We start from the raw sequence: 26,755 nt of genomic DNA on the forward strand, positions 1-26,755 counted from the left end.
CTGTGTCTAGGGTGACACGCCTCCACTTGAAAATGGCGTTGCCTTCTGTTGATGTCAAGTGTGAATCGACCTGACGGGTGCCCTGTCCCGATCTATTGGAAATGAAATTACATTGCATATGGCGTTACAAGTCACACGGCTTGTGCAAGTCTGGGAGACGCGCGTCGATGATGATAAAATTGTAAGGACAACACACACAATCAGTCCCGGACGAAGAAAACCCGCGACCTGGCCGGGAATCGAATCCGGGGCCCAAAGACCAGAAGTCAGCTACGCTAACCGCAGGACCACGATCTACTAGAGACTAGTTAGTACACGAGTCCGATCCGGAGGTGGACTTTGGCGCAGTAGTCACGTAAATGCCGACGACGGCGCAACCGGACCAGAGCCGGTGCGCCCACACCGACCGCTTCCTTCCGTGTCCCAGCCGCAACTGCGCGCTCCGTGGCAACCGGCCGGGGCAAGTGGCAGGCCGGGCGACGGTGGCGCCGCGCGCGGCCACAGCCGCAGTCGCCGCCGCCGGAACCAAAGCGATAGCGGCGACCGCAGGCCTTCAGTCTCACAGCGGACAGCGACGCTCACGAACCTCGCAGGGGAACGCAGCCAGCCGCGCCGGCGCCAGCATCCAGCTCCGAGAAGAAACGACAAATCAGCGCACCGGCCGGGATCAATGGTGGTGCTGCGCGGGTTGCCGTCCGGTGCTTCCAGCAGGCGCTCATTGTGACACGAGAGTTTATTTCAAAAAGTGAGTGAGTTTTCGAGAGAGTTTACCGATTGCCAAATAGCCACTTTAAGCCCACTTTTTCATTTGGTGGCAAGTGAAGAGGGAGTCAGACCTTCGAATTGCACTCTCAGTCAAACCCACCGGTATTTGACATGCCGTTGTTCTGGAGATGTTCGTCGTATTTCGGAAATCCGTGTTTGAGGTGCAGAACACTCCCAATTTCAAACGCGGATTGTACTATTGGCAGGTTGTTCAGCTACATTTTTTGATAATATACTGAAGAACTGTGTAATTGGTATACATACTAATTTCTACTTGACTTGCTGCCTTTTGACGTTGGTGGCCAACAGGAACGGAGGGTAAAGTGAAGTAAATTGGTATGGCATGACTGCCTGGCATTCCCACGAGAGAGATGCGCAGCCTCCTCTTTGCGAGTTCTTCCTATTGGGCGCCACTTGTGCGAATTGTGCGCCCTTAACCGGGGAAAGGCGACCTTTACTTTAACGTGGAATGTGAACCACGTGTCGTTTGGGAATGTATTCACGTCATTGAGAGGCGGAGACTGCAAAATTCTGGTCTCTGAGCGGGAATCGATCTCGGGACCTCACGGTCTCCAGTCTCGCACTTTGGCAGTTGCCACCAAGGCCGATAGAAAAGGAGGCTGAGTCTCTTCACAATGCTAGCCCTCGTGGTGGCGAAACGTTAGAAAAAAATCACTAAACAAACGTCGGCCGAAGATGTCCGGACGAAAGCCAACGATAATGTAATACCTCAACAGGTGGCCATGAAAGCCTCAACAATTTTGTTAATTTCTGCTTCTGAAGACGTAGGTGATGAAAACATGCGAGGGTGGTTAAATAGCGATACCTGTGAGGTGAGACGTGAGCAGCTAGATGATGCGAATATAGTGGGCAACGTGTGTTCGGTAGAAAGAGAGAGAGAGGGAGACAGAAAGAGAGAGAGAGAGCGAACACAAGGTGATTGAGAAATCAGTTATCAGGCACACAGAGGTAATTAAGTGTGCAGATCTGCTATTAGCGTATACAGGTCAAAATTCATCTGGCCGTACAAATGTTTTGATTTTCAGGAATATGACAACCATTGTGATGAAAAAAAAGTGAATGATACATGGAAACAGAGAAAAATGAACGATTATTCCCCAAAGATGAACTGGAAGCAAGTGATAGGGAATACAATGTGTTTTAAGTGTGATTTCATAAATAACTTGTCAGTTTCCGGTGGGTAATGAGTAAGTAATGCTTTCATATGTGACAATTATACACATTATAAATTAAACTCCCCTGCCGAATTTTTGATACGTTTTCACTACTGGATAGATTGGCATGGAAGGTTTGCGTATAAATCTTATTTCGGCTACACCACACAGATCTCCAGATACTTAGTGCTTGCCAGAAGGCTTTTCGCTACGGTCGCAGGTTCGAATCCTGCCTCGGGCATGGATGTGTGTGATGTCCTTAGGTTAGTTAGGTTTAAGTTGTTCTAAGTTCTAGGGGACTGATGACCTCAGATGTTAAGTCCCATAGTGCTCAGAGCCATTTGAACCAGAAGGCTTTTGACACTGTTCCTCATAACCGACTTTTAGTCAAATTTCGTGCCTGTGGAGCATCGTCTCAGATGTGTGACTGAATTCGTGGTTTCCTGTCGAAAGACTCGCAATCCGTACTAACTGACAGCAAGTTATCTAGTAAGAGAGAAGTGATGTCTGGCGTTCCCCATCGGAGTGCTGTAAGCCCTCTGCTGTTCCTGATATACATAAGAGATTTAGGAGACGTTCTGAGCACCCCTCATAGATTATTTGCAGATGATGCTGTTACTGACCGTCTTGTGAAGTCAACAGGTAATCAAAACCAATTTCAAAATGATTTAAACAAGAAATCAGCATCGTGGGAAAAGTGTCAGTTGACTCCAAATAGTGAAAAGTGTGAAGTCATCCACATAAATACCAAAAGAAATCTCCTAAATTTTGGTTACACAATAAAACACACAAATCTAAAGACTGTAAAGTTACTAAATGATTAGGGATTACAATTACGCGTTACTTAAATTGTAACGATCACAAAGACAGTGTTGTGGGAGAGGCGAGCCAAATACCGTTTTATCTGCAGAACATTTAGAAAGCGCAACAGGTCTACTAAAGAGACTGCTTACACTACGCTTGTCCGCCCTCTTCTGGAGCATTGTGTGTGGGAGATCCACATCAGACAGGATTGACGGTCGACATCGAAAAAGTTCGAAGAAGAGCAGCTCGTTTTGTACTGTATCGCGAAACAGGAGAGAGTATGCGACAGATTGATACGCGAATTAGGGTGGCAGTCATTACACGAAGGCGTTTTTCGTTGTGGCAGGATCTTCTCATGAAATTTCAATCACCTACTTTCTCCTCAGAGTGTGTAAATATTTTGTTGGCGCTCACCTACATAGGGAGAAATTACCATCGCAATAAAATAAGAGAAATCAGAGCTCGCACGGAAAGATTTAAGTGTTCTGTTTCCCCGCACGCTTTTCGAGAGTCCAACAGTAAAGAAATACCTTAAAAGTTCGATGAACGCTCTGCCAAGCACTTAATTGTGAGTTGCAGAGTAATCATATAGATGTAGATGTACCTGTACTACCACGGAGGGCGTCGCTAGTGCAACATCTTCCGTAAACATAGTTAATACTAGTTTCCCGAAAGAACGTGTATATTTTGGACAATCCGTGTTTTTTGGTTATTTGTTCAGTCGCGGATCCACATTAAGGCGCATTGTTGAGATATGTTGTGAGTTAAATTAAAGCCAACGGTCACTTATTAAAAAGTAATAGCTTTTAAACCACCTCTGTGTTTGCTGTCGACCTTCGTAGCGTATTATCAGTCAAAGCGGCATTCTTTTTAATCTCAATTAGCAATCAGTGGCTTTTGTATTAAAGATGTGTGATAAGTGTTGTTCGGTAAGATGTAGCATTTGATTGATCTAGATGTGTACTCTATGAATCATTGCGAAGTAACCGGCACAGGGTATTTTTTATTATGAAATGTACTAAGGTTTCGTCGCGCGCCATTCGCAGATACTGCATAGGAATATTGACTAACTCTGCGCTTTTTTACGAGCTGTTACTTGCCTAATTTCATCTACCCAATCTCCACGAGATAGAAACTTGCAGGGCTGAAAAAATATTCCTGTCTGTCCTGTGAGAAGGTTTTTAAACTTTTCCATGCAGTTTCTCGCATGTTTACGGCGGATTTAGTGAAGTGTGTTTCCAGTATAGTTTTTTCACCATACGAGACGCAAATTCTGATAGGCAAACAAGCCTGAGAGCATTCGCATCGTCCTTCATTGTACATGCTCTTTGTTCCCTGTTAGTCCACTTGATGTGGGTCCCATATTCCTGCGTTTGGTTCCATGAGCTTGAGCAGTATCGAAGAATTGCGTGTTCAAATGTTTTGTGTGAAGTCTATCATCTCTTTCATAGACGAATAGCATTTTTCCAGTATGCTACCTATGAAACCTAACCAGATCTTCCGGTACCATAACTCGGCACTCCAAAATAATCGTATGACTCGCTCTGTAACTGACTCATTAATCCTGTAGTTCAAGGATACTGCACTTCCAGTTTTCGTGAAGTGTCCTACTTCTGCGTTTCTCTTCATTACGAGCTTGTAGGCGGTCTTTTCACCACGTCGACATTTTTCTGTAAGCCCATCTTTGTACAGGTTGGTAGAGGGACTTCGGCTGCTCAGTATAAAGCGTAAAATTAAAAACAACTTCAGCCGTCTATGTTTCGAATGCACTTCGTTTTTGCGACCAGTTTCGACGTTTCACTACGCCGCCTTCAGGCTCCCTCACCAAAGTGTAGGAGGAAACCAACCTCATGTGCGGTCGAGCATTAGGTAACTGGTATCCGTAGACTTCTAGCTTCAACAAAGCGAGCACTTCATTCATTAATTGAAGACTCAAATGATGAACTAATTGATCGCGCTGGACGTGTTTTTAATTTTACATTTTAGGTCGATAATTTGTCAAGACCTAACTCGATATTGCAGTAATTTTTACCGCTTACGATTTCATCATAGCTGCATCATCTGGAGTTAACGATAGATTGTAATTAATTATATCCACTAACTCATTATGTATGACTTCAGTTTCTGCAGATGACTATCTTTCCGGGATAAAATTCTTTGTCTTCCCTGTCAAGAAATTTTCTGTCCAATCGCAGTCCCGATGAGATAAACCAAAGGAACGTAGATTGCTTCTAATCAGATAGCACACTGTTCAATTTCTCATAGAAGGTGTGTGTTCTCTTTCCAAACCTTCTTAAATTCCACGGTGTAGTATTTCTGGTAAAATAAAACTAAGTAAGTTAGATGTGTACAGTTTGTCTGCACACGTACAATATTGTAAATTTATGAAATCTCTTGTTTACAATATTTTGCATACCATATGAAGGGCTTATTTCAATAGTGGTACAAGTTCATATTGAGATACAGAGTCCTAAAGTTAAATGAGCGCTGAAAAATCTGCAGTTGGGATACTAGAAATATTCAAGCTTATGGCTTCTTGCTAGAGATGAACCTTTCTTTCTGTTTGTTTGGCTCGTTAATTTCAGAAGCATTATAGACAGAAAAGTGGAGGTAATGGACTTGAACCTCTATTGAAAGAAGCCCTTCGTATGCTCTATGGACGTGCATTTGGCTCACCGTCCTTGTACATAAAAGGAGTTCGTAGGTATCGGAATTCATCTCGTGCTTTTTTAAAACACGCAAATAAGGTTCTATTTTCACAAACCCAATTTCTCGTTGCGACGGCTATAAAGTGTAAATACAGGTTTTCTTATCTTCGTTTTATTTCTTTCAGTAAAAGGTCCGTCAAAGTTTTCGTGCTTGTTTCTCACGGGACAACCATTGAGCAACTTCAAAGCTCGCGATTTCAAATCATAGACGAGTTGAGTTTGTCTAGTATTCCGTCCTTTCATCACTGGGATTGTTTATCAGCCTTCATAAGACTCAAGTTGCAATGTTCAAAATAACTGTTAATCTCTTGCTGTATTAGAATACGGCACATAAAAGAAATATTTTGTATATTTGTGTTTTAAGAATCCAGGATTCCTTCAAGACTACTGTAGTTGAATACATTTTATAAGCGACACCAATAGTTTCACTTAGCTTTTAATTTATTGGCATCTGTTTCAAGCTGTCTTCCACCATTCAAAACAACTGATATCACTTCTATTTTAGCGCCACATTCTAAGGCAGGAATGGAACCAACGACACCAGTGCTTTTTGAGGCAGCAGGAAATGGTTGCAGATAACACATGGTTGTCTAATTACCACAGAACTGCCAAACACTTTTTGCTCTTGTGTTCAGGGTTGGCGACTGTCAGAATATATGTTGCCCTAAAAAGCTACCCCTTTTATTTTACGTCTCTGGGAACTTCAGTAAAAGTATGCATGGGACGATATGAAAATACTTCATTCTCGTTATTGAAGACAGACTGTAAACGCGTTTTCTTCTTCTGTCATTACCGGTCAATACGCAGCTGTCTCATTACGCGTGCTGTCCATTAGCCTTTGCAACACCGTGAACATTTCGTCGTCCACCACTTGGTAATTGCATGTCATTGTGACAGCGTAGGTTAACAGGTTTTTGTACTCTTAAACATTATCGGCGAGGGTTTTTTTCTGACTAACGACTGACCACGAATCGTTATCACTGCCAGATATAACCACTTTCCCGGCTCGCTGTGTTTGTGAGTAAGCCTTTTGATTCCATGCGACGCGCAGACTCTGCATAGCTTAATATCTGTTACGTATTCCAGCCTTTGTCTTTTCGCTTCTCATTGTTGCACGGTTACTTCCACGTCTATTTTTATGATTTTCGCCCATCTGTGCCCTCCGATCGTAAGGATTCTCCAATATCTTTGTCTAGATGTACTCGGCACATTATGTCCACCTTCTCGATCACTTATTTAAAATACTTTGTTTTCTTGATTTCCAGTTTCACTTGTGTTGAAGGTTCTCTTGCACACAGTGATATACCGATACTTACTGTCTAGTTAAATACACTACTGACCATTAAAATTGCTACACCAAGAAGAAATGCAGATGATAAACGGGTATTCATTGGACAAATATATTATACTAGTACTGACATGTGATTACATTTTAACGCAATTTGGGTGCATAGATCCTGAGAAATCACTACCCAGAACAACTATCTCTGGCCGTAATAAAGGCTTTGATACGCCTGGGCATTGAGTCAAACACAGCTTGCACGGGGTGTACAGGTGTAGCTGCCCATGCAGCTTCAACACGATACCACAGTTTATCAAGAATAGTGACTAGCGTATTGTGACGAGCCAGTTGCTCGGGCACCATTGACCAGACGTTTTCAGTTGGTGAGAGATCTGGAGAATGTGCTGGCCAGGGCAGCAGTCGGACATTTTCTGAATCCAGAAAGGCCCGTACAGGACCTGCAACATGCGGTCGTGCATTATCCTGCTGAAATGTAGGGTTTCGCAGTGATCGAATGAAGGGTAGAGCCACGGGTCGTAACACATCTGAAATGTAACGTCCACTGTTCAAAGTGCCGTCAATGCGAACAAGAGGTGACCGAGACGTGTAACCAATGGCACCCCGTACCATCACGCCGGGTGATACGCCAGCATGGCGATGACGAATAAACGCTTCCAACGTGCGTTCACCGCGATGTCGTCAAACACGGATGCGACCATCATGATGCTGTAAACAGAACCTGGATTCATCCGAAAAAATGACGTTTAGCCATTCGTGCACCCAGGTTCGTCGTTGGGTACACCATCGCAGGCGCTCCTGTCTGTGATGCAGCGTCAAGGGCAACCGCAGCCATAGTCTCCGAGCTGATAGTCCATGCTGCTGCAAACGTCGTCGAACTGTTCGTGGAGATGGTTGTTGACTTGCAAACGTCCCCATCTGTTGACTCAGGGATGGAGACATGGCTGCACGATCTGTTACAGCCATACGGATAAGATGCCTGTTATCTCAACTGCTAGTGATACTAGGCCGTTGGGATCCAGCACGGCGTTCCGTATTACCCTCCTGAACCCACCGATTCCATATTCTGCTAACAGTCATTGGATGTCGACCAACGCGAGCAGCAATGTCGCGATACGATAAACCGCAATCGAGTTAGGCTACAATCCGACCTTTATCAAAGTCGGAAACGTGATTTCTCCTCCTTACACGAGGCATCACACCAACGTTTCACCAGGCAACGCCGGTCAACTGCTGTTTGTGTATGAGAAATGGGTTGGAAACTTTCCTCATGTCAGCACGTTGTAGGTGTCGCCACTGGCGCCAACCTTGTGTGATCTGAAAAGCCAATCATTTGCATATCACAGCATTTTCTTCCTGTCGGTTAAATTTCGCATCTGTAGCACGTCATCTTCGTGGTGTAGCAACTTTAATGGCCAGTGGTGTATTTCACGTCAGCGGTTCTTCATTCTGAAGATGTCAAAACTGATGGAAGTGAAGAAAGCCACATTATTCCGAATTAAACGTACCTATGTAACTGAAATATCAGAACTCTTCACTTAAATGAAGTGTATCTTCCTCACTTTAGATGTAGCCGTAACTGTTGCAGCTTTTTATGTTATTCGATAAAAACCAAAACGTTTTGTATTTAATTAAAAGTAATGAAGTGCTTCCCACGTATGTAGTGCGAAAACGTTCCACAGCACGTTTCTGGGCCTCTGTTGACTAGGTTAGTGAGTTATTCTGCTTAATCTCCGGTGGCTTAGTCGTAAGACTCATTTATAACAATATTTTATTACGTCGCTTCCCTTGTCTGTCTGTTTAGTACCAATTTTTGAAACTGATTTTAAGCTAACTTCCCTATAAGCTACAGATTTTAAATTTTAAAAGTAGCTCAGAGCAGGATGATAGCGCAATTGTGTGAGGTAGGAACCGCCTTCCTGCTAGGGTAGGGGGTGCAGCTGAAAACAGGGCGATGAAGAAGGGAAGCGCAGAGTGCCACCTGTCCAGATGGAGTTCCTGCATGATGACCGTGCTCAGCAGAGTGCGTCACAGCCTCTACAGCCGCAGTGTGCGCAAACTACCTGCAGCAGGATGAGTCTGCCACACCTTATTCGATTTATACGTGCACCTCTATAACACCTGAAGCAATTTCTACCCAACTGGGCATCACTTATAACCTGGAAAAAACTTAGTGTAGCCATAAGAACGCCTAGCACATCTACAGCTAAGAGTGGGGGTGAAGAGGGGTGATATAAATGCGTAATTCAGGGTCGCCTAGAACAATTTCAACAAAATTTGGTATATACGTTGCTCATTTTATTACTATTTAATAACTTGCTTTCTTGTATGTCTGTTCTGTACAAATTTTACAATTGATTTTAAGCTAACTCTCGATTAGCTAGTAAAACCCGACCACTACTACTGTAATTTAGTATATTGTTGTTGTTGGTGTTGTGGTCTTCAGTCCTGAGACTGGTTTGATGCAGCTCTCCATGCTACTCTATCCTGTGCAAGCTTCTTCTTGTCCCAGTACCTACTGCAGCCTACATCCTTCTCAATCTGCTTAGTGTATTCATCTCTCGGTCTCCCTCTACGATTTTTACCCTCCACGCTGCCCTCCAATACCAAATTGGTGATCCCTTGATGCCTCAGAACATGTCCTACCAACCGATCCCTTCTTCTAGTCAAGTTGAACCACAAGCTCCTCTTATCCCCAATTCTATTCAACACCTCCTCATTAGTTATGTGATCTACCCATCTAATCTTCAGCGCTCTTCTGTAGCACCACATTTCGAAAGTTTCTATTCTCTTCTTGTCCAAACTATTTATCGTCCATGTTTCACTTCCATACATGGCTACACTCCATACAAATACTTTCAGAAACGACTTCCTGACACTTAAATCAATACTCGATGTTAACAAATTTCTCTTCTTCAGAAATGATTTCCTTGCCATTGCCAGTCTACATTTTATATCCTCTCTACTTCGACCATCATCACTTATTATGCTCCCCAAATAGCAAAACTCATCTACTACTTTAAGTGTCTCATTTCCTAATCTAATTCCCTCAGCATCGCCGGACTTAATTCGATTACATTCCATTATCCTCGTTTTGCTTTTGTTGATATTCATCTTATACCCTCCTTTCAAGACACCGCCCATTCCGTTCAACTGCTCTTCCAAGTCCTTTGCTGTTTCTGACAGAATTACAATGTCATCGGCGAACCTCAAAGTTTTTATTTCGTCTCCATGGATTTTAATACCTACTCCGAACTCTTCTTTTGTTTCCTTTACTGCTTGCTCAATATACAGATTGAATACCATCGGGGAGAGGCTACAACCCCGTCTCACTCGATTCCCAACCACTGCTTCCCTTTCATGTCCCTCGACTCTTATAACTGCCATCTGCTTTCTGTACAAATTGTAAATAGCCTTTCACTCCCTGTATTTTACCCCTGCCACCTTCAAAATTTGAAAGAGAATATTCCAGTCAACATTGTCAAAAGCTTTCTCTAAGTCTACAAATGCTAGAAACGTAGGTTTGCCTTTCCTTAATCTTTCTTCTAAGGTAAGTCGTAGGGTCAGTATTGCCTCACGTGTTCCAACATTTCTACGGAATCCAAACTGATCTTCCCCAAGGTCGGCTTCTACCAGTTTTTCCATTCGTCTGTAAAGAAGTCGCGTTAGTATTTTGCAGCTGTGACTTATTAAACTGATAGTTCGGTAATTTTCACATCTGTCAACACTTGCTTTCTTTGGGATTGGAATTATTATATTCCTCTTGACGTCTGAGAGTATTTCACCTGTCACATACATCTTGCTCACCAGATGGTAGAGTTTTGTCAGGACTGGTTCTCCCAAGGCTGTCAGTAGTTCTAATGGAATGTTGTCTACTCCCGGGGCCTTGTTTCGACTCAGGTCTTTCAGTGCTCTGTCAAACTCTTCACGCAGTACCATATCTCCTATTTCATCTTCATCTACATCCTCTTCCATTTCCATAATATTATCCTCAAGAACATCGCCTCTTTTTAGACCCTCTATATACTCCTTCCACCTTTCTGCTTTCCCTTCTTTGCTTAGAACTGGGTTTCCATCTGGGCTTTTTATATTCATGCAAGTGGTTCTCTTTTCTCCGTTGTAGGTGTCGCCACTGGCGCCAACCTTGTGTGATCTGAAAAGCCAATCATTTGCATATCACAGCATTTTCTTCCTGTCGGTTAAATTTCGCATCTGTAGCACGTCATCTTCGTGGTGTAGCAACTTTAATGGCCAGTGGTGTATTTCACGTCAGCGGTTCTTCATTCTGAAGATGTCAAAACTGATGGAAGTGAAGAAAGCCACATTATTCCGAATTAAACGTACCTATGTAACTGAAATATCAGAACTCTTCACTTAAATGAAGTGTATCTTCCTCACTTTAGATGTAGCCGTAACTGTTGCAGCTTTTTATGTTATTCGATAAAAACCAAAACGTTTTGTATTTAATTAAAAGTAATGAAGTGCTTCCCACGTATGTAGTGCGAAAACGTTCCACAGCACGTTTCTGGGCCTCTGTTGACTAGGTTAGTGAGTTATTCTGCTTAATCTCCGGTGGCTTAGTCGTAAGACTCATTTATAACAATATTTTATTACGTCGCTTCCCTTGTCTGTCTGTTTAGTACCAATTTTTGAAACTGATTTTAAGCTAACTTCCCTATAAGCTACAGATTTTAAATTTTAAAAGTAGCTCAGAGCAGGATGATAGCGCAATTGTGTGAGGTAGGAACCGCCTTCCTGCTAGGGTAGGGGGTGCAGCTGAAAACAGGGCGATGAAGAAGGGAAGCGCAGAGTGCCACCTGTCCAGATGGAGTTCCTGCATGATGACCGTGCTCAGCAGAGTGCGTCACAGCCTCTACAGCCGCAGTGTGCGCAAACTACCTGCAGCAGGATGAGTCTGCCACACCTTATTCGATTTATACGTGCACCTCTATAACACCTGAAGCAATTTCTACCCAACTGGGCATCACTTATAACCTGGAAAAAACTTAGTGTAGCCATAAGAACGCCTAGCACATCTACAGCTAAGAGTGGGGGTGAAGAGGGGTGATATAAATGCGTAATTCAGGGTCGCCTAGAACAATTTCAACAAAATTTGGTATATACGTAGCTCATTTTATTACTATTTAATAACTTGCTTTCTTGTATGTCTGTTCTGTACAAATTTTACAATTGATTTTAAGCTAACTCTCGATGAGCTAGTAAAACCCGACCACTACTACTGTAATTTAGTATGTTGTTGTTGTTGGTGTTGTGGTCTTCAGTCCTGAGACTGGTTTGATGCAGCTCTCCATGCTACTCTATCCTGTGCAAGCTTCTTCTTGTCCCAGTACCTACTGCAGCCTACATCCTTCTCAATCTGCTTAGTGTATTCATCTCTCGGTCTCCCTCTACGATTTTTACCCTCCACGCTGCCCTCCAATACCAAATTGGTGATCCCTTGATGCCTCAGAACATGTCCTACCAACCGATCCCTTCTTCTAGTCAAGTTGAACCACAAGCTCCTCTTATCCCCAATTCTATTCAACACCTCCTCATTAGTTATGTGATCTACCCATCTAATCTTCAGCGCTCTTCTGTAGCACCACATTTCGAAAGTTTCTATTCTCTTCTTGTCCAAACTATTTATCGTCCATGTTTCACTTCCATACATGGCTACACTCCATACAAATACTTTCAGAAACGACTTCCTGACACTTAAATCAATACTCGATGTTAACAAATTTCTCTTCTTCAGAAATGATTTCCTTGCCATTGCCAGTCTACATTTTATATCCTCTCTACTTCGACCATCATCACTTATTATGCTCCCCAAATAGCAAAACTCATCTACTACTTTAAGTGTCTCATTTCCTAATCTAATTCCCTCAGCATCGCCGGACTTAATTCGATTACATTCCATTATCCTCGTTTTGCTTTTGTTGATATTCATCTTATACCCTCCTTTCAAGACACCGCCCATTCCGTTCAACTGCTCTTCCAAGTCCTTTGCTGTTTCTGACAGAATTACAATGTCATCGGCGAACCTCAAAGTTTTTATTTCGTCTCCATGGATTTTAATACCTACTCCGAACTCTTCTTTTGTTTCCTTTACTGCTTGCTCAATATACAGATTGAATACCATCGGGGAGAGGCTACAACCCCGTCTCACTCGATTCCCAACCACTGCTTCCCTTTCATGTCCCTCGACTCTTATAACTGCCATCTGCTTTCTGTACAAATTGTAAATAGCCTTTCACTCCCTGTATTTTACCCCTGCCACCTTCAAAATTTGAAAGAGAATATTCCAGTCAACATTGTCAAAAGCTTTCTCTAAGTCTACAAATGCTAGAAACGTAGGTTTGCCTTTCCTTAATCTTTCTTCTAAGGTAAGTCGTAGGGTCAGTATTGCCTCACGTGTTCCAACATTTCTACGGAATCCAAACTGATCTTCCCCAAGGTCGGCTTCTACCAGTTTTTCCATTCGTCTGTAAAGAAGTCGCGTTAGTATTTTGCAGCTGTGACTTATTAAACTGATAGTTCGGTAATTTTCACATCTGTCAACACTTGCTTTCTTTGGGATTGGAATTATTATATTCCTCTTGACGTCTGAGAGTATTTCACCTGTCACATACATCTTGCTCACCAGATGGTAGAGTTTTGTCAGGACTGGTTCTCCCAAGGCTGTCAGTAGTTCTAATGGAATGTTGTCTACTCCCGGGGCCTTGTTTCGACTCAGGTCTTTCAGTGCTCTGTCAAACTCTTCACGCAGTACCATATCTCCTATTTCATCTTCATCTACATCCTCTTCCATTTCCATAATATTATCCTCAAGAACATCGCCTCTTTTTAGACCCTCTATATACTCCTTCCACCTTTCTGCTTTCCCTTCTTTGCTTAGAACTGGGTTTCCATCTGGGCTTTTTATATTCATGCAAGTGGTTCTCTTTTCTCCAAAGATATCTTTAATTTTCCTGTAGGCAGTATCTATCTTACCCCTCGTGAGATAAGCCTCTACATCCTTACATTTGTCCTCTAGCCATCCCTGCTTAGCCATTTTGCACTTCCTGTCGATCTCATTTTTGAGACGTTTGTATTCCTTTTTGCCTGCTTCACTTACTACATTTTTGTATTTTCTCCGTTCATCAGTTACATTCAGTATCTCTTCTGTTACCCAAGGATTTCTACTAGCCCTCGTCTTTTTACCTACTTGATTCTCTGCTGCCTTCACTATTTCATTCCTCAAAGCTACCCATTCTTCTTCTACTGTATTTCTTTCCCCCATTACTGTCAATTGTTCCCTTATGCTCTCCCTGAAACTCTGTACAACCTCTGGTTCTTTCACTTTATCCATGTCCCATCTCCTTAAATTACCACCTTTTTGCAGTTTCTTCAGTTTTAATGTACAGTTCATAACCAATAGATTGTGGTCGGAGTCCACATCTGCCCCTGGAAATGCCTTACAGTTTAAAACCTGGTTCCTAAATCTCTGTCTTACCATTATATAATCTATCTGAAACCTTCTAGTATCTCCAGGGTTATTCCATGTATACAACCTTCTTTCATGATTCTTAAACCAAGTGTTAGCAGCAATCGGTATTGTAATTGTCAGCTGTCGAAGCTGCGTTGGTAAAGTACCGGAACTTCAAGCGCTCATAGAAAGCACTGAAGCTGAAATCGTTATAAGTACAGAAAGCTGGCTTAAGCCAGAGATAAATTCTGCCGAAATTTTTACAAAGGTAGAGACGGTGTTTAGAAAGGATAGATTGCATGCAACCGGTGGTGGAGTGTTCGTCGCTGTTAGCAGTAGTTTATCCTGTAGTGAAGTAGAAGTGGATAGTTCCTGTGAATTATTATGGGTGGAGGTTACACTCAACAACCGAGCTAGGTTAATAATTGGCTCCTTTTACCGACCTCCCGACTCAGGAGCATTAGTGGCAGAACAACTGAGAGAAAATTTGGAATACATTTCACATAAATTTTCTCAGCATGTTACAGTCTTAGGTGGAGATTTCAATTTACCAGATATAGATTGGGACACTCAGATGTTTAGGACGGTTGGTAGGGACAGAGCATCGAGTGACATTATACTGAGTGCACTATCCGAAAATTACCTCGAGCAATTAAACAGAGAACCGACTCGTGGAGATAACATCTTGGACCTACTGATAACAAACAGACCCGAACTCTTCGACTCTTTAAGTGCTGAACAGGGAATCAGTGATCATAAGGCCGTTGCAGCATCCCTGAATATGGAAGTTAATAGAAATATAAAAAAAGGGAGGAAGGTTTATCTGTTTAGCAAGAGTAATAGAAGGCAGATTTCAGACTACCTAACAGATCAAAACGAAAATTTCTGTTCCGACACTGACAATGTTGAGTGTTTATGGAAAAAGTTAAGGCAATCGTAAAATGCGTTTTAGACAGGTACGTGCCGAGTAAAACTGTGAGGGACAGGAAAAACCCACCGTGGTACAACAACAAAGTTAGGAAACTACTGCCAAAGCAAAGAGAGCTTCACTCCAAGTTTAAACGCAGCCAAAACCTCTAAGACAAACAGAAGCTAAACGATGTCAAAGTTAGCGTAAGGAGGGCTATGCGTGAAGCGTTCAGTGAATTCGAAAGTAAAATTCTATGTACCGACTTGACAGAAAATCCTAGGAAGTTCTGGTCTTACGTTAAATCAGTAAGTGGCTCGAAACAGCATATCCAGACACTCCAGGATGATGATGGCATTGAAACAGAGGATGACACGCGTAAAGCTGAAATACTAAACACCTTTTTCCAAAGCTGTTTCACAGAGGAAGACCGCACTGCAGTTCCTTCTCTAAATCCTCGCACAAACGAAAAAATGGCTGACATCGAAATAAGTGTCCAAGGAATAGAAAAGCAACTGGAATCACTCAATAGAGGAAATTCCACTGGACCTGACGGGATACCAATTCGATTCTACACAGAGTACGCGAAAGAACTTGCCCCCCTTCTAACAGCCGTGTACCGCAAGTCTCCAGAGGAACGGAGGGTTCCAAATGATTGGAAAAGAGCACAGGTAGTCCCAGTCTTCAAGAAGGGTCGTCGAGCAGATGCGCAAAACTATGGACCTATATCTCTGACGTCGATCTGTTGTAGAATTTTAGAACATGTTTTTTGCTCGAGTATCATGTCGTTTTTGGAAACCCAGAATCTACTATGTAGGAATCAACATGGATTCCGGAAACAGCGATCGTGTGAGACCCAACTCGCTTTATTTGTTCATGAGACCCAGAAAATATTAGATACAGGCTCCCAGGTAGATGCTATTTTCTTGACTTCCGGAAGGCGTTCGATACAGTTCCGCACTGTCGCCTGATAAACAAAGTAAGAGCCTACGGAATATCAGACCAGCTGTGTGGCTGTGGTGAAGAGTTTTTAGCAAACAGAACACAGCATGTTGTTATCAATGGAGAGACGTCTACAGACGTTAAAGTAACCTCTGGCGTGCCACAGGGGAGTGTTATGGGACCATTGCTTTTCACAATATATATAAATGACCTAGTAGATAGTGTCGGAAGTTCCATGCGGCTTTTCGCGGATGATGCTGTAGTATACAGAGAAGTTGCAGCATTAGAAAATTGTAGCAAAATGCAGGAAGATCTGCAGCGGATAGGCACTTGGTGCAGGGAGTGGCAACTGTCCCTTAACATAGACAAATGTAATGTATTGCGAATACATAGAAAGAAGGATCCTTTATTGTATGATTATATGATAGCGGAACAAACTCTGGTAGCAGTTACTTGTGTAAAATATCTGGGAGTATGCGTGCGGAACGATTTGAAGTGGAATGATCATATAAAATTAATTGTTGGTAAGGCGGGTACCAGGTTGAGATTCATTGGGAGAGAGCTTAGAAAATGTAGTCCATCAACAAAGGAGGTGGCTTACAAAACTCTCGTTCGACCTATACTTTAGTATTGCTCATCAGTGTGGGATCCGTACCAGATCGATTTGACGGAGGAGATAGAGAAGGTCCAAAGAAGAGCGGCGCGTTTCGTCACAGGGTTATTTGGTAACCGTGATAGCGTTACGGAGATGTTTAATAAACTCAAGTGGCAGACTCTGCAAGAGGGGCGCTCTGCATCGCGGTGTAGCTTGCTCGCCAGGTTTCGAGAGGTTGCGTTTCTGGATGAGGTATCGAATATATTGCTTCCCCCTACTTATACTTCCCGAGGAGATCACGAATGTAAAATTAGAGAGATTAGAGCGCGCACGGAGGCTTTCAGACAGTCGTTCTTCCCGCGAACCACACGCGACTGGAACAGGAAAGGGAGGTAATGACAGTGGCAGTATAAAGTGCCCTCCGCCACACACCGTTGGGTGGCTTGCGGAGTATAAATGTAGATGTAGATGAAGATGTAGATTAAGTTATGCTCTGTGCAAAATTCTACCAGGCGGCTTCCTCTTTCATTTCTTAGCCCAAATCCATATTCGCCTACTACGTTTCCTTCTCTTCCTTTTCCTACTGTCGGATTCCAGTCACCCATGACTACTAAATTTTCGTCTCCCTTCACTACCTGAATAATTTCTATTATCTCATTATACATTTCATCAATTTCTTCATCATCTGCAGAGCTAGTTGACATATAAACTTGTACTACTGTAGTAGGCGTGGGCTTCCTGTCTATCTTGGCCACAATAATGCGTTCACTATGCTGTTTGTAGTAGCTTACCCGTACTCCTATTTTTTTATTCATTATTAAACCTACTCCTGCATTACCCGTATTTGATTTTGTATTTATAACCCTATATTCACCTGACGAGAAGTCTTGTTTCTGCTGCCACCGAATTTCACTAATTCCCACTATATCTAACTTTAACCTATCCATTTCCCTTTTTAAATTTTCTAACCTACCTGCCCGATGAAGGGATCTGACATTCCCCGCTCCGATCTGTAGAACGCCAGTTTTCCTTCTCCTGATAACGACGTCCTCCTGAGAAGTCCCCGCCCGGAGATCCAAATAGGGGACTATTTTACCTCCGGAATATTTTACCCAAGAGGACGCCATCATCATTTAACCATACAATAAAGCTGCATGCCCTCGGAAAAAATTACGGTTGCTTTCAGCCGTTCGCAGTACCAGCACAGCAAGGCCGTTTTGATTAGTGTTACAGTCAATCATCCAGACTGTTGCCCCTGCAACTACTGAAAAGGCCTCTCATCAGGAACCACACGTTTGTCTGGCCTCTCAACAGATACCCCTCCGTTGTGGTTGCACCTACGGTAGGGTTATCTGTGTCGTTGAGGCACACAAGCCTCCCCACCAACGGCAAGGTCCATGGTTCATGGGGGGACATATCACTTATAACCTGGAAAAAATTAGTGTAGCGATAAGAACGCCTAGCACATCTACAGCTGAGGGTGGGGGTGAAGAGGGGTGATATAAAAGCGTAATTCAGGTACGCCTGGAACAATTTTAACCAAATTTGTTATATACGTAGCTCATTTTATTACTATTTAATAACTTGTTCTCTTGTATGTCTGTTCTGTACACATTTTGCAATTGATTTTAAACTAACTCTCGATGATCTAGTATAACCCTACCACTACTACTGTAATTTAGTATGTTTTTACCTAAATAGCAGAAAATCCTGTCTTTATGTTGCCATGTATAACCCTCTTTCTAAATTTAGTTTAGTTTCTAAATAAAGTACACTATGGGAGGATGGTCCTGTTAATAGGAAAAGCTAATCAATAGAGTTACCCTTTTTACAGGATTTCACAGTGTGTGTGTCTAATGGATAAGTAAATCAGACTATTGAATTCTTTTCCTAAGATCTTACCAGGCAATGAAACAGAGAAGTATTGAAAAAGCAGAAGAATGAATTTTGCCTGCTTTCTTGCTACTATTTTAGTTGCTTCTTCAAATAAATATTACTCCACTTAAACAATGTTGGTGCAGACACTGGAATTATTTGACTACTACATCCTTATACATTACGCCATTAAAAGAGACAAAGGCCAGCACATAACTTCAAGGAAGCTAAAAAAAATTGGCCAGGGGGAACTTCAGAAAAGCACTTTCCATAACCAATAAACTTCAATACTAAAATACTGAGATACTAAAGCACACACTTTTTATACTGAGCATTTCACTTCAAGAAAACCTCTCTCTTACTAGAATTTATTTGCAATAGCTATTACTCTTTGAACTCACTCTGTATAGCCATTTAACAGATTCTAGTAACTTTTCTTCACTCTGACTGAATTTTACGTAAGCAAACTTTTGCTATAACACTTTGCAATAGTCAAGAAAACTTTTAAAACAAGAATAATTTGACTTTATTTGCCTGTAATGTACTAAATCATGGACGTGTTATTACTCTAACTAAAATGTTCATTGCTACAGGATTTAGTACCTCACACATATATCTCATTATTTACACAAAAACAAATTAAATGGTGCCTCTTTGGCACTTCATAAGTCTGTGAAACAGGATACACGGATTAATCAAACACCAGTAAGGAACTCTATATAGATGTATGATGAGGATGAAATAACAGGGTGAACCAGTTTCTTTAAAGTTCAAGAATGATTATTCACTAATATAACACAGTTTAAATTAATGGTTCACGCCGTACAAAAGGAAACTCCAAAAATTCTTATCTGGTGGCTGTAGGCTTCCGTGTGACGAACAATTACGAAGGCTACACTACCCACAAGTACCTTGCTGTATGGGCTCAATTTCTCTTCGTGGCATCGTTCAATTTTACATACAGTAGTGCAACAACTCGCAGCTATTATTTGAGGAATCAGCCTCAGTTGCACAAGTTTTCTGGTCTTTACCAGGTTTCGGCTAAATTAATCTGGTCTTCTTCAGAAGGCTTCTGAAGAAGGCTAGATTAATTTAGCCGAAACCTGGTAAATGCCAGAAAACTTGTGCAACTGAGGCTGATTCCTCAAAATATTAGTCTGTCACAGTTGCTGACGGGGCTGCAATATGCTAAAAATTCTTACTCGCAGCTATACCGTAAGCCGTTTGCAGTCTTCATCCGAGGCATTTTTGTGCAAATTTGCAGGCAAAGATTCTGCTGCTCCACAAGGGTGTTGCCTCAATCACTGCTGCCTAGAGACTGTATGACTTACGTCCTGCGCTTTGCTCTAGGTAGCGCGCCAATTCGCCCTTGCCACCTTTTCCACTTCCTAGAGCCACTATTGTTTCTAACAAAAGCACACTGGCTTTTACACAACACCTATTCTTAGATTGTTCCTAAGCGTGACCATTTCTTACAATTGTCAAATTTACATCAACAAAAATGGCCCTGAGCACTATGGGACTTAACTTCTGAGATCCTCAGTCCCCTAGAACTTAGAACTACTTAAACCTAACTAACCTAAGGACATCACACACATCCATGCCCGAGGCAGGATTCGAACCTGCGACAGTACCGGTCGCTAAATTTCGCGTCTGTAGCACGTCATCTTCGTGGTGTAGCAATTTTAATGGCCAGTAGTGTATGTTTTCTTGGGGAAAACGTACGTATTTTCTGGTCATAATCACCTCTGTGTGAGCATGTTCTGGGAAGTACAGCGTCAGTGCGTGTCAAGAGGCCTGCATTGGGCGTAGCAAGCACATTATCTCCAAAACAGTCCTTTGCAAGTTGTACCGCTCCTCCGTTTCAAGACGGTATAAGCGCGGCACGTGACTTACTGCCAGCTGTATTCCCCATAGTGTATTCAGCGATTCTCTTTCTTTCTGTGAATGATTTGTTGTCACATCTGGGGAAAAGCTGCACAGGGTGTTATTTCTTAACGTCCTGTAACGCCTTTCAGCGAACTGATGAGGATGTTCTGGAGTATAATCACGAGTGTCCTATGAGTTCACATAGTCGACCAGTCTGAACCGAGAGCTTATCGCATTAACTTAAAAAGCGAGGACGCAAATTGTCGATACTGCTTCATTCAGTAACCACCGGCAGAACAGAATGCGAGCGAGTTGATCTAGAATCTTAGGCACACGGAACGCTAGAAAATTTGTGAGGATAAAGATGCAGGTCCTTTCGGTGATGTTCAAACTCGACGATCTACAAATTGCCACTTACAGGGAACAGTGGCGTTGTCATTTTGCCGGACATATATTTGAGTGGTTTTGTTCTGGCGGTCAGATTCGTCTCCGGTAGTTTTCTAATCGTCTCTTTTAGCGGTTACTGAACATTTTGCAGGGCCAGTTCTATTTTGGCCACGCTACAGTAGCTGGCGGAAACACAGCAGACTAGGATTATCGCTCGTGATGAACCAAGAGCATGCTCTCTTATCATCAACCAAACTTCCGAAACGATGTTAGCAGTTCACTAGGTCGTTTGAGAACTTTGCGATAATAGGGCCGAGCCCGCATCTCGTAGTCGTGCGGTAGCGTTCTCGCTTCCCACGCCCGGGTTCCCGGGTTCGATTCCCGGCGGGGTCAGGGATTTTCTCTGCCTCGTGATGGCTGGGTGTTGTGTGATGTCCTTAGGTTAGTTAGGTTTAAGTAGTTCTAAGTTCTAGGGGACTGATGACCTAAGATGTTAAGTCCCATAGTGCTCAGAGCCATTTGAGCCATAATAGGGCCGTTACAAGTAAACGATGTTTTCCAGCCTCTTAGGTGAAGAACCAACCACGCCTATATTTGTCGAATTTATAGCACTACTACAGTGAGAATGGAACTGTGCAAACCAGCTACCTTGCTAAATGCAACGACACATCTGTCACTTTCCTACGCGGCAGTCCGCCACAGTTATTGAGAACACTTTCGTTTTATTCGGGGGAGCACTTTGAAATGCCGATTCGGCATTCCCGGTTCTGTTATGTCATTTGTTTTATTTAGAAATAGTAGTTCTAGTGCAAATGTCATCCTGTCATTTTAATGATATGGATCCCACAGTTAAATTTTTTCCTGTATTTCCTAAGGTTAGGTAATCATCAGACTGGTGGAGGGAGGAACTGCGCGTCCTCTGAGCACTACAGAATTTTCAGTGATAATAATAAAATGTTTGGCAGTTTGTTAGATTAACAGGGAAATGGCCCGTTCGGATGCACTTACGAAAATGATGGAATGGGATAGCAACACACCAAACGTTTTACTACGTTATCATATGCTGCTTGTAGCACAAAAATGACTAAATAACCGGTAATGCGAACCACATACCAAATTTTTTACCTCTTTTTTATCACTATTTCCCAAGGTCGGTCACTGTAATGATTCTCATTAATGTCTCCGAATAAAAAAAAAAATTAAAAAAAACGGACGCCTAGGGAGTCACAGCTTCCTCCTGCATCAGCACTGTTACACTGCACTTCCGTAGAACATTCTCGATATGACAGTTCCGATTCAAGTCGTTGGTAACTGCAATTCCTACATGCTTAGTCGAATTGACAACCTCTAAATTTATATCATTAATAGTGTAACAAAAATTCTGTTAGTACTCATGTAGGGGCCCTCACACTTTTTATGTTCTTGTCTAAATCATTTTTACTTCGTTTTGAAATTCTGTTGATTCACTAGACAGCGGCAAGATATGCAAACAATATAAGAGGGCTGTTTAGAATGTTTTCTAAATCATTCTCCCTGTATTAATTTGCCAAGAGAAGATGAATCACTTGACTTAATCGTTGCGGAGCACAGTTGGACACATAGCTGTGCAGATTCAAGATAACAATAGAACAAAGACAAAGAATCCGACAGTAACCGATTACATTTGTAATGAACATCTCGAGTATGTCACATCGTTTACATATTTAGAACTGTTTGTTACTAAAGAATACAATAGAAGACCAACGGATTGCTTTAAGAGAGGAAATAGTGCAGTCAGCAGACGATGAGGTGGGTAAAAAGACAAACCTTAGAATAAATCTTTGTATGACGCAAGAGATATTTGATACAATGGACGAAAAGAAATGAAGATGGCAGAAGGAATTACAGATATCTAAAAATTGAGATTGATATGAAGTGCAAAGGAAAAATAAGGAATGACTAGAGGAAAAACGCATTGTAGTAGAAGAACGCAAGGCTATAGGAAAATTAAAGAGACATTTTGAGACAGATAACAAGCAAAAATGAGAAAGCTGAAAAATGGCAGGACTATACAGAAGGATTATACAAGGGAAACGAACTAGATAATGTTATATAAAGCGAAGAAGTAGAAGACAAAGATGAAATGGCAGCTATGACACTGTGCGAATAATTTGACAGAGCACCGAAAGACCTAAGTGGAAATAAGGTCACTGTAGCGTACGATGTCTCCTGAGGGTTAATGAGGTCCTCGGCAGAGCCAGGCATGACAAAACTGTTCCACCTGGGGTGCAAGATATGAGACAGGCGAAAAACCCCCAGACTTAAAGAAGAATGTAGTAATTCTTATTCCAATGAAGGCCGTTGGTGAAAGGTGTGAATATTACCTATCAGTTTAATAGATCAAGTCATAAAATATTGACACCAATTATTTGCAGAGGAACGGAAAAAACTTGTGAGAGGGACGTTCTGAAAGTAAGTGTCGTCACTGTTTTTCATATGGTAACTTTATTGCAAATACATTATGGCGTTATGAACTATACACCTTGCACTATTTTTCGACATAGCCGCCACCGACATTGAGATATTTGTCGTAGCATGCAAACAGTTTGAAGAAACCAATCTGGTTAAACAGGGCGCCCTACTATGCAAGGGATTGTCGCACAGCCTGCTCCATATCAGCATTGGTTTGGAAGCGACGTGGTGAAAGTACGTCTTTCAGTGTAGGGAACAGGTGAACATCCTCTGAACGTGGAACACCAGCGACCGACCACTTGACAGGACATGACCTGTTCACCATATGTCCACGGATGACAGAGACACTACTCTCACGTGCCCATTCGTACCAGATAACACAACACATTTCCACTGGCGACGTGTGTACTCGAATAATGTCGGCACACCAGTCTGCTGTTACTCTCTCTTCTTTGGCGCTCTGCGCATGCGTCATTCCTCCTCCGCTGACGCCCTTTCGGTCGTTGAACCAGCAATGGGTTTGGATTCATATCGCATTTGTTTATGTCACCTGGTGTGCGAATTCTCTTTCAGGAACAATGACGAGACTTACTTTCGGAAAGTCCCTCGTGGAAGATCAATTTAGGTTCCGGAGAAAAGGCGAGGCAGTACTGACTTAACTTGGACGACAGATGAAAAAAGGCGAACCTACTTGTATAGCATCCGTAGAGTTAGAGAAACCGTTTGACCTTGTTGACCAACGCACACTTTTTGAAATTCTGAAGTTAGCAGGTATAAAACGAGAGGTCACCTACAACTTGTACAGAAACCGATCGCCAGTTAAAGAGTCGAAAGACACGATAGGGAAGCAGTATTTGAGAAAGTAATGGGACAGGATTATAGCTTCCTGGGTGTTATACAATCTGTGTACTGAACATGCGTAGTGATGAGAAGACTGCAAAGGAAATTAAAGTTCAGGAAAAATAAATGAGAACTTTAAGGCTTGCTGAAGAGATTTTAATTCTGTCAGAGACTTCAAAGGACTTGAACGCAATGGCTAATGTTTTGAAAAGAGGTTATAAGATGAACAGGAGCAAAAGTGATAAGTATATGGGATCCATGTAACCATTGCTAATGATGCTGGCCCGCCTGCCGAGGAAGAAGCGCGCTTGGTGATGGAGTAGCACAGTCTTATGCGGTTTATCATATGCTGATTGCGGAAATTGGTAATGCCATCTCGTGTGAACTATTTTTCACCTGTGAAAAATACCAAAGCTGGAAAGTTTGGACCTATAGCACACTGATGCAGGAACCAAGGCAGAACGTAACTCATGCAGGGTAATATACTGGCGAAAGAATAGGTACACGTCGCAAATGATAAGGAAACAACTGTTGCTCTCGCAATAGTCTTGGGACCCTCGCAACGCTAACGTCTGGACGTCTGGAGTTGTAGAACTTGGTTGCATCCCTCTCAAGACAGAGTACGCAAACTTTCCTAGAGGGCAGAGACGACGATGGACACATTCAAATGTCTTCCGGTCTGGTCATCTTTGCAGTGATTGTCTATCCTGGTACAAACGCCGCCCAGCATTTCCGTCCGTCGTAACACACATGAAACGCACTGCTCACTAATCAAGATTTGAGCATTTGTCTAATATCCAATTCAAACCTTAATACACACAACCATTCGGAACGAATTGTCCTATTAATATCTTCTGTCACGGCAAGCACCTGCGGGAAGAAAAAAGTTCCGGTGACTATCCCTGTTTTGAAGGCCTTAACTCGGAAACGCAGCATTTGCGGGACACGTGTTGTAATGAACTATTTTTGTCGTCTACATATAGGGAACACGAACCGAAAATTACGCCATCTATTTTTGAAACGACCTGTGTAATTAAGGTCATGGTAGGCCCGGCGTGAAGTCGTGACAGTGATGATGAATGTTATTGTCACAGTCGCTTTCCCCGACGTGTGACGACCTGTCATTAGCAGTCTTCTTCCCACGTGTGACAATAATCTCTAGACTTGGAGGGAAAGGGGGGGGGGGGAGGGAATCGTTCAGAATAATTGCAAGAGGCGAGTCAGGCAGTGGTTGGCGTTGTGTTCCACATAGGCGGCTAACCGCCGCGCCGTCTGTCTGTTTTCGGGCACCTGAAGAAGTCGGCCAAGGTTAGAAACGTATAGGATAGCGTAGACCGATACATATACCGCTCTCACCCGTCTCAGTAATCTGTTTGTTTTCTGTCAGTCTGATAGAGGAGGCCGCGTCATTCGACTAGCTGTCAGCGGGTATCATTACACACATGCGTGTCGTTGGAACTGGACACAGCTACTGTGTGTGTGTGTGTGTGTGTGTGTGTGTGTACCTGAGAAACATGCCAAAAGCACTCATTCAAACTGCCACGGAAACGTTGAGCAATAGCACCGTTAAACATCGTCATTATGCTTCTCAAGTCGTCAAAGGAAACTCCCTGGGCAGACAATGAGGGACAGTAAACAAACGGCGGACGGTAGACTCCATCAACAAACGATTCCCGCCTTGGAAACTGTCCATTATTAGAGGAGAAAGGAAGTCTGAAGACGTGTCTCGGAAGAGTAAAAAATACAACTTTGTGTATCATGACACGTATCCATTTCAAAACGAAGAGTATAAAAGGGAAAAAATCTTTTGATGAAGTGTCTTGAAAATTTGAGTAGGTGTTTAATGAATACTTGCTTTTATGTGTTTAACGATTACTTAGTTTTCTGGAGAACTAGTTCAGAAAAAATCCTTATGAAAAAAGGATCAGATTCTTACAGCCCATTGAGAGAGTATAGTTTCGTACAGTTACGGTAAAAACATGGTAGAATTGGTTATTTGATATTAATTTCATACGTTTTGTCTATATAATGTGTGCATATTTCCGAAAAGTGCCATGTCAGATCTCCATAAGACTCCTACTAAAGAAGCTACCATCTGCCAAAGACATAACAAATCGACTGAAACTTCCTGGCAGATTAAAACTGTGTGCTGGACCGAGACTCGAACTCAGGACCTTTGCCTTTAGCGGGCAGCTGCTCTTTGCACGCGAAAGGCAAAGGTCCTGAGTTCGAGTCTCGGTCCGGCACACAGTTTTAATCTGCCAGTGAACACTCAAATCAGTGCACACTCCGCTGCAGAGTGAAAATCTCATTCTGGAAACAAATCGATTCTTCGTCGACAGAGTCGATACAATAGGAGCGAGTCCAACCTAGATGAACACTTTCCGAGTTTACTAACAGTGCGTTACAGCCGATGGTCAGTCAGCAACTATGGGTTAGTAAGAATATAATGTGGCTACCGGTAACAGTAGCTGTTTTCTCTCTTTTTTCCGAGTGTAACCTCAAGTCGTACATAGTAAAACTACCAACGTTCCGGTTGTTAATGCTGGCAGTCCTTGACCCTGCTGGAGGCTGCCTGCAGTAGCGACCGAAACATCGGAAGGTTCATCACATATGACGCGGTCACACATACGGAACTATTTTATTGAAATGGTCGCCAAACACGAAAG

General features: G+C 42.6%; 1 protein-coding gene across 1 annotated transcript in view; it reads left to right on the forward strand.

Moving 5' to 3' along the window:
* Window positions 1-571: 571 nt before the first annotated feature.
* LOC124545898 (calcium release-activated calcium channel protein 1-like) overlaps window positions 572-26,755 on the forward strand; it is a 139,382-nt gene continuing 113,198 nt past the window's right edge. Inside the window, exon 1 of the mRNA XM_047124858.1 lies at window positions 572-745. The gene's annotated coding sequence lies outside the window, so the exon portion shown is untranslated. The remainder of the gene's footprint in view (window positions 746-26,755) is intronic.

The sequence above is a fragment of the Schistocerca americana genome, chromosome 8, assembly GCF_021461395.2.
Source record: "Schistocerca americana isolate TAMUIC-IGC-003095 chromosome 8, iqSchAmer2.1, whole genome shotgun sequence".
Classification (NCBI taxonomy): Eukaryota; Metazoa; Arthropoda; class Insecta; order Orthoptera; family Acrididae; genus Schistocerca; species Schistocerca americana.